Raw genomic sequence first — 9,993 nt, 5'->3', positions numbered from 1 at the left:
TTGACGTCTACTCATGCGTTTTGTGTTTTTCTCTGTGAAGGGGGCCCTTTGGCCCTGGTGTTTTTTGGAAAGGTAGCTATTCTGGAACTCTCGGAGGGTGGAGGGGTGACCCCCTGGTTGTGTCTGTGGCTCGACCCTTCTCTCTGGGTCTTTTTGACTGCATGTTGTAAACGGGTTGGGGCCCAGTGTGTGTTGGGGTTCGGACTGAACTGTGTGGCTGCCCGGACGTATGCATGGCGTGGAGTTTTAGTTCCCCGTTATGGCTATTAGCATTGGAACTTGGAATGTGAAGGGCCTCAACTCCCCACAGAAGAGGCAGAAGCTCTGGAAGTACGTTGTGGACCATCACTTGGATGTGGTCGCCCTTCAGGAGACCCACCTGGCTAGGAAGGACGAGCTGAGGCTCCGCCATAGACAGTTCCCTCTTATCTACAGGGCGTCTGCGGCCACGAAGCATAAGGGGGTGGCCCTTCTCTTCCGAGCTTCCCTCCATTTTCAGCCCCTAGGAGTGAATGTTGACAGGGAGGGCCGCTGGCTAATGGTGAAGGGGATGTTGCACGGCCGCCCCTGTACCTTTGTTGTGGTGTATGCCCCGAATGCGGGTCAGAATGGTTTTCTGCAGGGCTTGCTGGACAAGTTGGGAGACTTTGTGGAGGGACACTTGCTTTTGCTGGGTGACTTTAACATGGTCTGGGACAGGGACTTGGATACTTCTGGAACGCGCAGGGCGGACACTGGTGTCTTCTCCGCAGAAACCAAACGGCAGTTGGGTGAGATGGGGCTGGTAGACAGTTGGCGCTTTGTCCATCCGCAGACTAGGGACTATACTTTTTCTCTAACGTTCATCGCTCGTACTCCCGCATTGACTATGTCCTGGTCGGCCAGGCTCTCCGGGGGGATATACAATTGTCTAATGTTTTTCCACTCTCCCTGTCCGATCACAGCCTGGTCGTTCTGGGCTTGCACTGGGCTCCCGGGGGGGACGGTTGGCGCAAGTGGTATTTCCCAGCGGCCCTGGTGAGGGACGACCAGTCCTGTAAGGCCTTGCGCAAAGCTATCGGTGATTTCTTTCACCTCAATCCTCCTTCGAACACCTCGGTATATACCACGTGGGACGCGTGTAAGGCCTCATTAAGGGGCACTTGCCTCGCTCTCAACGCACATCTGAACAAACTGCGGCGCGAGGAAAGGGAGGCTCTTGAATCGGAACTTGCCACTTTAGAACAGGCCCACAAGGCGAACCCCTCCAGGGTGACTTTACGGCCCCTGACGGCGGTGCGCGGCAAATTGAGGGCCCATTATAACAATAGGGCGGAACTTACTCTTCTACATCTCCGGCGTACTTCCTACTCCCAGGGCAATAAAATTGAGCGCCATCTTGCCCGGCAACTTCGAGACAAGCGCGAACGGGATTACATAGGAGGAGTGCGTGATCACGCGGGCTCTGTTCAACACAGGGACGCGGACAAGGCGGCCATCTTTGGTCGCTTTTATGCAGCGCTTTACTCGAGTGACGCTCTTGACCCGGAGGCTCAATCCACATTCCTGGAAGGGCTCCCTCTCCCAAAAGTCTCCAGTGCGTGGAATGACCTACTTTCCTCCCCCATCACTCGAGAGGAAGTCCTGGACGCCATCAAGGCCCTGAAGTTGCACAAGGCCCCTGGGCCTGACGGCTACACGGCCCTTTTCTACAAGACGTTCGCCTCTGACATTTGTGATTACTTAGTCTCCCTCTTCAATGCAATGGCGACTGATGGTAGGACCACGGATTCCAGGGCCGAAGCGCCGATTACTATAATCCCCAAGCCGGGGAAGGACCCTACTTCCTGTACGTCTTACCGCCCGATAGCGCTCCTCAATCTGGACGCTAAATTGTACTCCTCCATCTTGGCGGGCAGACTTCCAGATCTCCTGCCTGCCTTGATTCATCCCGACCAATCTGGGATTATCGAGGGTCGGCAGACTCATGATAATCTGCGCCGCGTGGTACACCTCATTGAAAAGGCGGAACGGTTCCACATCCCAGCGGTGCTGGTAGGGCTTGATGCGGAGAAGGCCTTCGACCGCGTGGACTGGGGGTTCTTACATCAAACTTTGTTGGCTTTCGGGTTCTCGCCCCACTTCATTCGCATGATTGAGGCGAATTACCGTAGCCCTACTTCTCGTGTGTTGGCCAATGGCCACAGATCCGGGAGTTTTTGCCATTCCCGGGGGACGCGCCAGGGATGTCCCCTCTCACCCCTCCTCTTCGCCCTCAGCATAGAACCATTGGCGATGGCGATACGGGAGAATGAGCGCATCCTGGGGCTCCCCTTTACGGGCGAACAGCATAAGATCTCGCTCTTCGCCGACGACGTCCTCTTGTCCATTCGTGACCCAGCGCAGTCGCTACTCCATGTCCACTCAGTACTCTCCACTTACGAGGCAGTGGCGGGCTTCAAGGTTAACTTTGATAAGTCCTATATCTTGAATCTAACCTTGTCCCCGGGGGAGGTGCATCGGACCCGGATGCTTACTTCGCTTGCTTGGGCGTCCTCGTCCTTGCTTTACCTGGGGGTGCGCCTGACTTCCACCATAGGTGCCCTGTTCCAGGCCAACTTCCCCCCGATGTTGGCATCGATCCGGGCTGAACTGGAGCGGTGGAAGCCTAAATCCATCTCCTGGCTCGGCAGGATCAATGCACTTAAGATGGTTCTTCTTCCCAGGCTTTTGTACCTTTTTCAGGCTCTGCCTATCCCGGTAGGGATGGACTACTTTCGCCGACTGAAGACCGTGATGTTGAGGTATGTCTGGCAGGGTGGCCGTGCGCGACTTCCCTTTACGGTCCTACGGCGTCCTCGCTTGGAGGGGGGGGTGGGTTTCCCGGACATGCAATTGTATTACAAGGCTGCCCAATTGAGGGTTCTGGTGGAGTGGTCCCAACAACTTTCGGAGAAGCACTGGCTCCACATGGATCGGAGTGTCGCGGGCCGCTCTGTCTGGGATCTGGCCTGGAAGCCTAAGGCGGACCGGCCCAGAAACGCATATATTAGCACTCCCACGAGCACGGTATTGAAGGTCTGGGATACAGTGAGTGGCGACGACCGCTGGACCACATTCCCGTCCCCATTCACTCCGATTCATTTTAACCCGGCCTTCCCCCCGGCTTTGACGGAGGGTCCCTTTGAAGCTTGGAGGAAGGGTGGCTGTAGGGCCCTCACCCACCTGTTCCATGGCACCGAACCCCTCACTTTTCACCACTGTATGAGGGACTACGGAGTTCTGCCAACAGAGCGATTCAGGCATCTCCAGCTCCTGCACTGGGCGACGTCGCCCTCCGTGGTCGATGCCGCCACCAGGCCCCTGACGACATTTGAATCCTTCCTCCTGCGCACCTCCACCATGAAAGGAGCGATCTCTTTCCTATATAAGTTGTTACTAGATACTACGGTGTCTCCGAGACCGCGATATCAGGACCATTGGGAATCTACGTTAGGAAGGGACATCTCGGATTCTGAATGGCGGGGCCTGTGGTGGGACGTGACCGCGCACAACCACTCCAATGACCTTCGGGAGGCCCATATGAAACTCCTCTTTGATTGGTACCTCTATCCTTCTAAATTGCGCCGCATATTCCCGACGGCTTCCGATAGGTGCTGGCGAGGCTGTGGGATGCTGGGAGACTTTAGCCATATATGGTGGGAATGCCCCTCCATTAAGCCGTTTTGGGCCGAGATTCTCTCCCACATAAATGATATTTTGGGTTATCCTCTCCCTGATTCCATGGCTTTCGTTCTACTAGGCCTTAGGGACCCACTGCTCGAACACCAGACTAGAGCGGATAAGCGTATCATGTGGCTGTGTCTCGGTGCGGCTAAGATGACTTTGGCGGCTGCCTGGAAGACCCAGTCTGCTCCTGATGTCTCCTTGTGGCATTCCCGATTGTGGCGATTGTTGAGCATGGAACGTCTCTCTGACATTTTCTTGGGTAATTTCAAGAACTTCATGCATAATTGGGGCCCGCTTGTGAGATTTCTGTCCCGAGGCCTCCCTTCAGCAGTGTGTCCATCTGCACTGCGGACCCTTCATCTTTTCCAGATTTGATTGCGAGAGTGACTGAGATGGATAGCGTGCTTGATGTCGCCACCACTGGGGGGGTGGTGAATGTTGGGGAGGGATAAGGGGGGGGGTAGTTGGGGAAGTTACTTCTTGTTTTCGTCTTTGCGACTGCCTTTGCTTTTGGGGATAGACGATAGCATTATGATTGGGGCTGGGACTGCCCCCCCTGCACAGGGCCACTGCCTCTACTGTTGGACCTCTGGCATACGTTGGACGCTATGCTGGGCTGGCCTTCCTGCCCGCGCCTCTGTTGCCTTGCCGAACCCTGGCGTTAGAGTGTGGACTTTGGAGTTCTGCTACCCCTTCCTTTGCGGACTTTTTCCTCCCCACTCATTGCTCCCCCTGTGTGGGGATTTGTAGCGACCTGTCGCTTGTTCTCCTTTCTCTTTCTTCTTTGGTCCTCTTGCTCTATGCCCGTCCCCTCTTTCCGTTTCACTTGCAAACTACAAAATAAAAAAATAAAAAATATATATATTGAACATGAGGAGCACAAACACTGTAACAACAAACAACAGTAAAGAAGTTGTGATAATAGTTTCAATATATCACAATAACTCATTTCACTTCCCTGAGAACATGTTTCTTTACTATTGACCGATCTTCCATCTTACAGATGGAAAATGTCACTTACACAGTAAGCATTTCTTTTTGGCATGTAGTGCTGTAGATTTAGATACTTTCCATAGTCATGCCATGTCGTGTTGTGTTTGTCCGTTGTAGTAGCTATAACCAAAAGTCTCGGTAAAGGGCCTTGACTTTGAATCAGAATATGAAATTCAAGAATAATTGATAACTCTAGGCAAGAAAGGCAGCAAGTGTGCAAATTTCCTACTGCCATTCACGGGTATTGGTTACCAAGAAGGTTCAATCAAGGACCTGCACTTAGAATTTGAAATACAAGAAGAATAATTGATAACCCCAGCCAAGAAAGGCAGCAAGTGTGCAAATGTCCTACTGCCTTTAGTAGGGGTAGTAGCTACAACAAAAAGGCTTGTTAAATGGCCTTGGACTTTGAATAGGAATATGAAATAGAAGAATAGTTGATAACCACAGCCAAAAAAAAGGCAGCAAGTAGGTGTGTGTGTACGTGTGGATGATGTGTTGATTTAGTGGAAGATGAATAAGGTGAAAAATAAGAAAGGCTGCAAATGTGCAAATTACCCAGTGCCTTCGGCCGAGGAAGTAGTTACAACAAAAAGGCTCGATAAATGGCCTTGACTTTGAATCAGAATATGAAATTCAAGAATAATTGATAACCCCAGCCAAGAAAGGCAGCAAGTGTGCAAATTTCCCATTGCCTTCGGCAATCTTCACCCGCATTACGTACGACACCGCTACCCTCTCAGCACTCAACTCCGGCCGTCTCCCAGACTGCTACCAAACCGCCCCAGGACACACCCATGGACCCTTCACCTGCCACTCCTGCAAGTTCGACTGCATCAGGACCCTCGCCAAACCCACAAACTCCAAACAGAGCTCCGACACTAACCACCTGAAGTGTATCCAGCTCAATACCCGATCAGTCCACAAACACGCCACTGAACTATGGAACTTACTAGACACCACAACGCCGGACGTCGCCTTTCTTACAGAAACCTGGATGAACGCTTCATCAGCGCCCGACATCGCCATAGCCATCCTGAATGACTACAAGATCATCCGAAAGGACCGCATCAACCAAACAGGAGGAGGCATCGCCATCGTCCATAAGAACACCATCCACATCACGACCAGTTCCGACGACAACCCAGCAACTGCCGAACACCTTCACTTCCAGATCCACACCGACCCTAAGACCACACTCAGAGGTACCCTCATTTACAGACCCCTGAAACCCCGCACACAATTCAGCGAAGACATCGCCGACTTCATCAGCCCACACGCCCTTCCCTCTGAGGACTACATTTTACTAGGAGACCTCAACTTCCACCTGGAAAAGAACAACAACAGCAACACTACCTCCCTTCTGGACAACCTCGCCAATCTAGGACTCAAACAACTTGTAGACACCCCCACCCACTACTCCGGGCACACGCTCGACCCAATCTTCTCCTCCAGCAAGCACGTCTCCTTCAATCACGCCACAGAACTCCATTGGACGGACCACAGCTGCATTCACTTCAATTACAAAAAGACCACAACCCACAACCACCCACAACCAATCCCCCGCAGAATCTGGAACAAAATTACCACCGACCAGCTCTTCACATCGCTTTACCAAAACCCTCCTACCAAATCATTGGACCCAAATCAAGCAGCCATCAACCTCACACAATGGATCACCCATAGCGCTAACGAATTAGCACCCTTGAAAAACCATCACAACAAGCAAGGTAGCAAAAAAGCCCCCTGGTTCAATGACGACCTTAAGAAATCCAAGAAGATCTGTCGCACCCTCGAGAAAACCTGGCGAAAAACCCAACCACGGACAATCTAGCCACCTTCAAGAACGCCACCCGCAAACACCACCAGCTGATCCGATCCACCAAGAAATCAGCATTCAAGGACCGACTCGACAACAACGCCCACAACAGCAAGGAACTATTCAACATTGTCAAATAATTTACCAACCCCATCGCCGGCACCAATGACATCACTCCCTCTCAAGACCTCTGCGACTCTCTAGCCTCGTTCTTCCAAAACAAAATCACTGACATACATAACAGCTTTGGCGAGCAGTCCACCCCACCCACCTCCGATCCAAAACCCCCCTCCAACAACCTTTATGCCTGGAACCCAATCACCACTGAAGACACCATCCGCTTGATGAACTCCATCCACTCCGGATCGCCAACCTACCCATGTCCCCACCACATTTTTAACAAAGCAGACTCCATTATCGCACCCCATCTCCGTGATGTTATCAACTGCTCCCTCAACTCCGCTACCTTCCCGGAAAGCTGGAAACATGCCGAAATCAGCGCCCTCCTGAAGAAACCAACAGCAGTCCCCACCGAACTAAAAAACTACCGACCCATTTCGCCACTCCCATTCCCTGCTAAAGTCATTGAGAAAACCGTCAACAGTCAACTCGCCGCCTTCCTTGAATCCAACGGCTCCCTCGACCCATCACAATCCGGCTTCCGAGCCAAACACAGTCACAGTCTGTCATAGCACCTTTATACAACGCCTCAGCAATGTCGGAATACAAGGAAAAGCATTGGACTGGATCATCTCGTTCCTCGCCGGAAGAACCCAGAGAGTCTGCCTCCCCCCTTTCAAATCGGAAGCCACTGAAGTCATTTGCGGCGTACCACAAGGATCATCACTCAGTCCCACCCTCTTCAACGTATACATGAGTCCCCTAGCATCCATCGCGCGCCAACACAACCTCAACATCATTTCCTACGCAGACGATATGCAGCTGATCCTCTCCCTCACCAAAGACCCAAACACTGCCAAAACCAACCTACACGAAGGGATGAAAGAAGTAGCCAAATGGATGAAGAACAGCCGTTTAAAACTGAACTTGGACAAAACGGAAGCCCTCATCTTAGGATCATCCCCCTCCGCTTGGGATGACTCTTGGTGGCCACCGGCCTTGGGCAACACACCCAAACCAATGGACCACGCACGTAACCTGGGCTTCATCCTCATCATCATGCTTCAACATCCTACATATGCTCAAAAAAATCTTCCGTTGGATCCCCACCGAAACAAGAAAGTCGGTCACCCATGCACTGGTCACAAGCCGACTGGACTACGGAAACACCCTTTACGCCGGAACCACAGCCAAATTACAGAAAAAACTCCAACGCATCCAGAAAGAACGCCTCAGCCAATCTCACATTTCCGGTCACCTGAGAGACCTACACTGGCTCCCCGTCAACAAGAGAATAACGTTCCGTCTCCTCACCCACGCACACAAAGCCCTCTATGACCAGGGACCCAAATACCTCAACACGCGCCTGACCTTTTACACCCCCACCCGCCAACTACGATCGTCCAATCAAGCCCTCGCCGCAATTCCACGCATCCAAAGATCCACCATGGGGGGAAGATCCTTCTCCTACTTAGCGGACAAGACCTGGAATTCTCTCCCCACCCACCTCCACCTTACACAGAACCACCTCCCCTTCAGAAAACAACTCAAAACTTGGATATTCGATAAGTAACGCACCGCCCCTCCCTCAAGCGCCTTGAGACCCTCTGGGTGAGTAGTGCGCTATACAAATTTTAACTTGACTTGACTTGACAACAAAAAGGCTCGATAAAGGCTCAATAAAGGGCCTGCACAATAAAGGGCCAGCCAAAAAAGCAGCAAGTAGGTGTGGATGATGTGTTGACTGAGAGGAAGATGAATAAGGTGAAAAATAAGAAAGGCTGGAGATGCGCAAACTACCCACTACCTTGTAAGGGACGTGGGTGTTTGGTTTTCCAGTCCATTAAACCGACAGGGTGTCGTATTCCATAGTGGGAGCCTGAGAAATGGGTACCACTTCTAAGGAGGCAAGCAAGTGCAGAAAGTACACACACTGTGCGGTAGGAAGGACGCAAGAAAGGATGCAAGTGTGCAAATTACCCACTGCCATTCACGGGTAGGAGTTACCAAGAACGTTCAATTCAAGGGCCTGCACTTTGAATTTGAATTACAAGAAGAATAATTGATAACCCCAGCCAAGAAAGGCAGCAAGTGTGAAAATGTTCTACTGCCTTCGGCTGGGGTAGGAGCTACAACAAAAAGGCTAAATAAAGGGCCTGCACTTTGAATAGGAATATGAAATTGAAGAATAATTGCTAACCCCAGTCAAGAAAGGCAGCAAGTAGGTGTGTGTATGTGTGGATGATGTGTAGATTGAGTGGAAGATGAATAAGGTGACAAATAAGAAAGGTTGGAGAAATGCAAATTATCCACTGCCTTGTCAGTGAAGTGGATCTTTGGATTTCCAGCTCATTATACAGATAGGGTGTCGGATTCCGCAGTGGGAGCCTGAGAAAAGGGTACCATATTTAAGGAGGCAAGTAAGTGCACAAAGTACATACACTGTGCAGTAGAAAGGACGCAAGAAAGGTCGCAGGTGTGCAAATTACTCACTGCCATTCACGGATAGTAGTTACCACAAAGGCTCAATAAAGGGCCTGCACTTTGAATTTGAAGTACAAGAAGAATAATTGATAACCCCAGCCAAGAAAGGCAACAAGTGTGCAAATTTCCCACTGCCTTCGGCCGGGGTAGTAGCTACAACAAAAAGGCTCGATAAAGGGTCTTGACTTTGTATCACAATATGAAATTCAAGAATAATTGATAACCCCAGCCAAGAAAGGCAGCAAGTGTGCAAATTTCCCACTGGCTTCAGCCGGGGTAGTTGTTACAACAAAAAGGCTCGATAAAGGGCCTGCACTTTGAATAGGAATATGAAATTAAAGAATAATTGGTAACCCCAGCCAATAAAGGCGGCAAGTTTGCAAATTTCGTACTGCCTTCTGCCGGGCTAGTAACTATAACAAAAAGGCTCGATAAAGGGCCTTGACTTTGAATCACACTATGAAATTGAAGCATAATTGATAACCCCAGCCAAGAAAGAGAGCACGTGTGCACATTTCCCATTGCCTTCGGCTGGGGTAGTTGTTACAACAAAAAAGCTTGATGAAGGGCCTGCATAGGAATATGAAATAGAAGAATAGTTGATAACCACAGCCAAGAAAGGCAGCAAGTAGGTGTGTGTATGTGTGGATGATGTGTAGATTTAGTGGAATCCTGCATTTCATCAGGTCAATAGACTGTTCTCCATAGCACAAAAGTTCATCGCAATAAATGCATAGAATTTTAACTTCACCAAAATCAGGATCAATATGTGGGTGTGGACTACTTGCTGAAAATGCTGCTGTAGCAGTTGATGTGCTTGGTGCAGCAGCAGGTGGGTTGTCCTGCAACCTTCGTTTTGCAACTCAAAT

This window comes from Lissotriton vulgaris, chromosome 4_1, assembly GCF_964263255.1.
Source record: "Lissotriton vulgaris chromosome 4_1, aLisVul1.2, whole genome shotgun sequence".
NCBI classification, from domain to species: domain Eukaryota; kingdom Metazoa; phylum Chordata; class Amphibia; order Caudata; family Salamandridae; genus Lissotriton; species Lissotriton vulgaris.
The sequence above is the reverse complement of the archived record's forward strand: the minus strand, read 5'-3'. Positions refer to the sequence as shown.